The sequence below is a fragment of the Arachis hypogaea genome, chromosome 11, assembly GCF_003086295.3.
Source record: "Arachis hypogaea cultivar Tifrunner chromosome 11, arahy.Tifrunner.gnm2.J5K5, whole genome shotgun sequence".
NCBI classification, from domain to species: domain Eukaryota; kingdom Viridiplantae; phylum Streptophyta; class Magnoliopsida; order Fabales; family Fabaceae; genus Arachis; species Arachis hypogaea.
Genome location: NC_092046.1, coordinates 44,059,539 through 44,067,248, shown reverse-complemented (window position 1 = coordinate 44,067,248; position 7,710 = coordinate 44,059,539). Strand labels below are relative to the sequence as shown.

General features: G+C 38.4%; 1 non-coding gene across 1 annotated transcript; it reads right to left on the bottom strand.

The window, feature by feature from the left end:
• Window positions 1–5,736: 5,736 nt before the first annotated feature.
• LOC112724689 (small nucleolar RNA R71) lies at window positions 5,737–5,844 on the bottom strand. Its single transcript, XR_003163840.1, has one exon. It is a non-coding gene; the product is annotated as a small nucleolar RNA R71 (small nucleolar RNA).
• Between the last annotated feature and the right edge of the window lie 1,866 nt (window positions 5,845–7,710).

Sequence of the window (7,710 nt, the reverse complement as noted above, 5' to 3'; positions counted from 1 at the left end):
TTGATTTGAAAATAATTTGATATTAGAACTGTTTCAATTTTGGAAAAATGTTTAAGATTTGGAAATGGATGAGAAATGTTTGGATGGGACCCAAAAAGGGTGGCAGTGTCCGAGTTTTAGAGGAGATGCTGATGAAATTTTATAAAATTGGAAGTTTTATTTGAAGAAATTAATTAAAAAGATTTGTTTTTAAACATTATATGTTTTAAGATTGATTTATTTATCAAAGAAAGAATTATGTTCTGAAATGGGATTGTTAATGGACGGAATAGAAAGAAGGATGATGAGGATTTCATTGAAATATGGTTTTTGAATGAATTTGGAAATGAGATTTGGATTGACGAATGATTATGATGTTGAGAATGTTGAGAATGTTGAGATATGAACTTTGAATTATTCACATGGCTTATGATCTTTGAATTATCTGAGATACGAGGTTCCCTGGATAAAGTACCATGGCTTGCCACCACGTGTACCAGGTTGAAAACTCGATATTCTGTTGACCCTACGACGTAAGTGTGACCGAGCACTATATAAATTCCCGGGAATGTAACCCCCATTGAGCAATATTGATTATTTGAGAAAAATCTATGCATAGACTCTTGGGGATGCACGTCGAGGGACACTCTAAGTTCAATTCAGACTTGTCGGGTTGGCTGGATAATCGACTGATAAGCCTCATCAGCCATAGGACAGGCATGCATCATATGCATTTGTATGCTTTACTTGGGTTTGAACTTGTTTTGGTTTGCCTAATTGCTAAACTGTTCTTAACTGCTACTTGAACTATTTGCTGTAACTGCTACCTAAACATGTGCTTTCCTTGTTTGTATTGCATGTGTTTGTCCTGGCGTGCTACATTTGAGAATGAACTTTGATGCTGAATTAATGATTGTGTTGTTTGATTGCGTGGTTGATTTCTGATTGAGATTTTCTTATAAGAAAGGAACGGTTTTGGATTTCTAAAAGATTAAACATTGTTTCTTTAAAAAGGTTTTGAACGATTTCATATTGGTTTTTAAAAGATTCATAAGGCAATAATAATCACTGAGCTTGAAAATAGTTTTCTTATTAAATATCTTCTTATGACAACTTTGAAACTTCGTGGTGAGACCGTGTGGTTAGGTTCTCACCCCCTACAGCTTTACCTTTTCAGGAATCGGGTGAAGAAGCGTTAAGAAGAGTTATACTGCGTTTGGTTTATATGTTGTTGTATTAATTAGATTATTTTCTTTCCTCGTCTTTGTTTTTACAATTTTGTAAGAGGTATAGGATTTGTATGTTTTATATATATTATATTATAAGATAATATGTAAGAAGTCTTGTATATGAATCTATGCTTGCTTATTTTTTTTTAAGATAAAATATTTATTTCTGGTTTTTAAAGAAATCAACAATACGGTGTTGAGTCACAGGCTCCTATTTTAATATTAAGTTTATAAAGTAGTCGTAATACTTCTTGCTATCAGAGTGGCGCAGTCGGAAGCGTGACATTCTAGTAGTGAGGGTGTTACACTTAACAAAGACATGAAACCACCGGCTTGTTCGGGAACATTCAGGCCAGCAACAGCACCATGGTTTACATCTTGAACTAAACATCCTATACTTTACTATAATGAACATCCAGTGTACTTGGTCAAGATTAAAACATAACAACCTATTGCTGCACACACAAATACTAACGGCTAACCATCCATGCTTAGAGTGAAAATGAACATCTGATCACTTATAGAAATGAACATCCATCCTAGATGATTACAAAGCCGTGAAAACAATGTCTAGAACGAACGGCTACGTACCGGAAAAGTATACAGTAAAGCATGTAGAAATCAAGTACAACTTTATTAAACTATCTCGTAAATTATAGAATAACCATCAAATATACTCGTTATGCATTAAGTCTAAAAGAAATAAAAATAGTAAAGTGATTCGTTTTCACAAATAGAAAAAGGGTTCTTGCAGTTAATAACATATAGACTTTTGCAACAGCTGCCTTAAAATCTTGAAACTAACATGAACCCTTTAAACATAGAGATGAGAAAATAAACACTATTACAACCTTGTACAACCAATCCTAATTTCTGTTGAAGGAGCTTAACAAAGACATGAAACCACCTGCTTGTTTGGGAACATTTAGGCCAGCAACAGCACCATGGTTTACATCTTGAGATGCGTGCGGACGAACCACCTGCCAAAAAAAAGAAAAAGTCCAACAGTTATGTTCTTTGATAATACTATACTAAATAAACATACAAAGTTGAGATTAAGCCAAACATGTACCGAGGATGAATTATTGTGTTTTCTCCGAGTTGAATTCTTGAAGGACTTCTCAAGGGCAGCGCCGAGCCTCTTACTCTTTGGCCTGCCCTTTGTGGTGACCTTCGATGGGCCTTGGATGTCATCAACACCGACATCGTTCGAACTCTGTGAGCCAATGTTGGTGTGGGTCTCTGACACGCTCTCGGACCTCTTCTTGGCACGGTGCGCCGCAAACTTGGCCCTTGTTTCTTCCAAAGCAACATGCAGCAATGTTGTTTCGTCATCGTCACCGACGAACTCTTGAGCAACATTATAGAAGTGTGCACACAGTCTCCTAAATGCAACATGACTCTCATCCGACCGACTGACATCATGGCTACTTTTGACATACGTATTCTTGCGCTTATTTTCTTGCTCCATCGAGGGAGAACATAACAGGAAGGTACTTTGTACACTTTATAATAATGAAAAACTTTAAGACATTGACAGCACAACACACCTGATCTCTCAAAAAGATTGCACTCACAACGAACCTCTTGTGTGGAACGGTCAAAGTGAACATCGTACGGAACGCATAGAATAGTATCGTTGACTAGTTTCTCTTTTTCCACCTTCACGCAGACCAATGGACCCTGTTCATCAACTACAGAAACTTTGCAGTCAGCCTTCTTTACAAACTTAGTTTGAACATCCTTAAACATGCTCGTGGTATACTCTTGCTAAAACTATTTCTCCATAGGCGAGCTCGTTGCACAAGGGATAACCCCCCTCGAGTCTGTAGCATCATCCTCCAATTCCCTCTACTCCTTGACTCCAAACACATTGTCATATTCATGAACAAATTGAACCAAGTTAGTTTTACTGTGTAAGTATCCACCGTAGAATGCGTGCATTCTCTCACTCCTTTGTGTACTCCTCATTGCTGCCCAAAATTCACCCTTGAAATATATGGGGACCCACATGCGTCGATCATCATACAGGTCTACAGAAAATAAAGAATCCCAATTTTTTAGCAAAGAAACCTTACACCAAACTTATTAATACAAATAAGAAAAATCTAGATACCAAATAATTGTCTATTAAAGCGTGTGAATTAATCATTTACTAACAGACCTAACAGCCATGTGTTGTTATGTAACTTGTACTCATCTATAAATTCTGCCCAGTTATCCTCAAATGACTCCTCAGTCCGAGAGTTCCACACGATGTCAATGAGGTCATCATACAAAGCTTTGTACCGGCGGTAATGATAAACCATTATTTTATGATTTATATTGTGTTTAATTGTATGGTTTTATCAAATCTTTACCCACTTATTCATATGATTAGCATGTATTTACAATTCCTTCCCAAAATCACTCCATGGTTGAAAACTTGCTTCCTAGAGACTTTTAATTACGTATTTTAATTCTCCTTTATCCCATTCGATGCCGTGATCCATGTTATAAGTGTTTCAGACTTCATAGGGCATGAATGACATGGAAATTAGAGAGGAGGCTTACAAAAATGGAAGGAACACAAGAAACTAAGGAGATGACCAGCGAGCAATGACGCGAGCGCATGGCCCACGTGAACGCGCGAAATGGAGAATTCGCAGCGACGCGAACGCGTGCCTGACGCAAAGGCGTGGATTGGAGTCTGCACGAATGACGCGAACGTGTGAACCACGCGAACGCGTGACATGGAAAATCACTGAATGACGCGAACGCGTGGACGATGCGTATGCGTGACCTGTGAGATCTGCAAAAATAACAAAATACGCTGGGGGCAATTTTAGGCCGCATTTTGACCCAGTTTTCGGCCCAAAAACACAGACTAAACCTAGGGAACATGCTAAGACTCAACACGTATCCACACACATTCAGATTCATCACATTAGGATTACGTCAGTTTTAGATCTGAGATTTTAGATTTGCATTACATTGATAGTTTATGATTTTGCTTGGATTTTTGGATGCTGAGAGTCATTACCTCTGTTGAAGACATTACTTTAGTTTGTTTCCTTATTTCCTTACTTTTAATTAGTTACTCATTGACTCTGTTCAGATAATTATGTTGCATTTTGAATTTATTAATATATAGAGTTATTTTTATTTTAATTAATTTTAATTCTCTATTTTATTTTATTTAATTATGTTTTCTCATATTTTTATGATTATTAATTTCATGTCAATGGAGTAGAATTTCTACTTGACATGGGGGTTGATTAAGAGGAGATACTTGAGTTGGAATGCTCAAGTGCTTGGTTGAATTGGACGTTGTTAGCTAATTCCATACCTACTAACACTAGACCTCCCTAAGGGGGAGAACTAGGATTTGAGGCTAAGAGTTAGTTTAATCACCATACCTTTCCTTATTTAGTAAGGGGTAACCGAGTGAGAACAACACCCTTTTACAATACACTTGAGAAGATCCCAACAAGGATAAAAATTCCAATTAATTATTCCCCCAGTCAAGGCCTTTTATTTAGAGTATCAATAATTATTCTTAGTTTATTTTTATTTCTTTAATTTCTAATCATTTCAATTACTCGTTATCAAAACTTAATTTTTCTGAAAACCCCTAGTTAATAAAATAGATCTCTTTCCTGCAACTCGTTGGGAGACGACCTGTGACTCATACTCCCAGTATTTTATTTCTAAAATTTGTGACAACCCTTTTTAAATTGGAGAGACAGATCTTAGCCGATTAAGAGCTATACGTGCAACGCTGTCCTCTTAATTGAAATCTCTAAATTGGTTAACTTCTGACACGCATCAATTTTTGGCGCCGTTGCTGGGGAGTTGGAATAGTGTGCTAAATTATTAATTAGTGTATATATTTTATTTTTATTTGCATATTTTATTTTTATTTCTGTTACCATGAGCTACATGTCTTTCTCATTGAATGACGCGTTCATTGCCTGATCCGAGTTTAGTCCCATTTGATCCTGAAATTGAAAGAACTCTTTCACATATTAGACGAACTCGACGTCGGTTAGTCTCTGAGGGTGGTGAAGTGATTATTATCAATTCACCAGTCTCATCTGAGGGCAAATCTGAACCGCCATCTGAGATCGAGACAAGCTCATTTACTACTGATCCAATTGATTTATGTGCAGGAAATATGGCAGCACCTAGGAGAATTGCTCTCCAGGAGGCAGGAGCCCCAGATTTTACACTGCAGCCGTATCAAGTACATCACCCGACTGCAGCTGCAGATTTTGAACTAAAAACCGCACTGATCAACTTGATGCCTAAGTTTCATGGCTTACCTGCTTAAGAGCCTATCAAGCACCTTAGGGATTTCCAGACAGCCTGTTCTACTGTTAGGCATCATGGTGCAGATGAAACTTCTATTCTGTTAACCGCTTTCCCATTTTCTCTTGAGGAAAAGGCAAGGGAGTGGTACTACTCTCAACCTGAAGAAACTATTACCAACTGGTATACACTCAGGAGAGAATTTTTGGAAAAATACTTCACAGCTGAAGTCACAAATAGACTGAAAAAAGAGATCTCTTGCATTGTTCAAGGTGAATCAGAGACTCTCTATGAATATTGGGAGCGCTTCAATAATCTCCTAGACGCATGTCCCCATCACATGATTGGTAAACTAGTATTGATCAGCTACTTCACTCAAGGCATGAACCCCCAGGATAAGACTATATTGGAAGGTGCCAGTAATGGTTCTGTGAAAAAGTACAAAACCGCAGATGAAGCATGGCAACTGATCAGCGACGTAGCTAAGTCTACTAGGAATCACAGACAGAGGCGCAACCATCCCAAGGCTGTTGCAGAGATTTTCTCTAGCAAAGAGACTACTGCTCTCACCCAGAGTAAATGTGAAATGACCAACCTACTGAAGCAGATGCAGTTAAATCAACAACAGGCACAACAAGCTCAACCTTCACCACAACAAAGCCAACAGTTAGTTCCACAAAGAGTATGCAGAATTTGTGCTGACTATAGTCATTATACTGATGAATGTCCGTAGCTCTAGGAAGACAACACTGTGGCAGCCACTCACAACTTCTATGATCGTCCGAATCAAGGATACAATCAACAAGGTGGCAACTACAACCAAGGTGGCAACAATAACCATGGATGGCAGGACAACTCCAACCAAGGCTGGAGAGATAATTCTAACCATGGCTGGAGGGATAACTTTAACAGAGGAGGCAGAGACAATAATGGAAACCAGAGGTGGAATAACAATAACAACAACAGACAGCAGAATCAGAACCAACCTTACAGAGCACCTCACCTAAGACAATCACAAGGACCCCAGCAAACCCAACAACAAGTTTCTCAGACTGCTTATTCTAATTCTTCATCAAATGACGAGATGCTCCGTTCTCTTGCACAAGAACAAGACATGCAGGCGCAGCTGAACTCTAGTCTGAATGGCTTGACTGCCACTTTACAAGCTCTTGCTTCCTGGATGGATTCATCACTTAATTCCACACATCAACCTTCAAGCTCTAATGGAATTCCTTCTCAACCACTGCCTAATCCCAAAGGTGGCATCAACGCCATCATTTTGAGGTCCGGAACCACATTACAGGAGAGGAACCATGAGGAGCCAAAACCACCAGAAAACATGCCAGTAGAGGATGTGGTGGAAGTGGAAGATGCTGAAGAAGAAGAGGACGTACAAGATATAGTTGAAGAAGAAGAAGCTCAACCACAGAATGAAGGCCCAAGGGATGCTGAAGCTACAAATCGCGCCCCTCCTATTCCATTTCCACAACTTGCAAGGAATCCCAGAAAACAGATGGAACTTGACCCCAAAATGGTTGAAATATTCAAAAAGGTCGAGGTAACTGTTCTCTTTTTTTATGTTATTCAATAGGTACCTAAATACGCAAAGTTTCTAAAGGATTTGTGCATACATAAAGATAAAATTAATGAATTAGAAACTATTCCTTTAGGTAGTTCTATATCTGCTTTAATGGAAAATATACCTAAAAAATGTAGTGATCCAAGTCCATCTATGGTTAACTGTACCATTGGAGGTGTAAATTTTTCTAACTGCATGTGTGATTTAGGAGCATGTGTTAGTATAATGCCTTTGTCTATATATGATACCTTGAGGCTCCCTCCCTTAAAAAGGTCGGCAGCTCATTTTGTGTTAGCAGATAAAAGCATCATTACAGTAGTTGGAATTGCTGAAGATGTACTAGTGAGCATTAAGGGGCTTACATTTCCCATTGATTTCTACATCCTGGAAATGCCCCCTAATGACTCAGGAAGACCATCATCAATCCTTCTTGGAAGACCATTCCTGAAGACTTCAAAGTTCAAGCTGGATGCATTCTCAGGAACTTACTCCTTTGAGATAGATAGCAGAACAGTGAGTTTCAGTTTAAATGAAGCTATGAAGCATCCTCCGGAAGATCATTCTATCTTCCAATGCGACATTATTGATGAAACTGTAGCTGAAGTTCACCAGGAAGAATTATAAGAGAAGTAC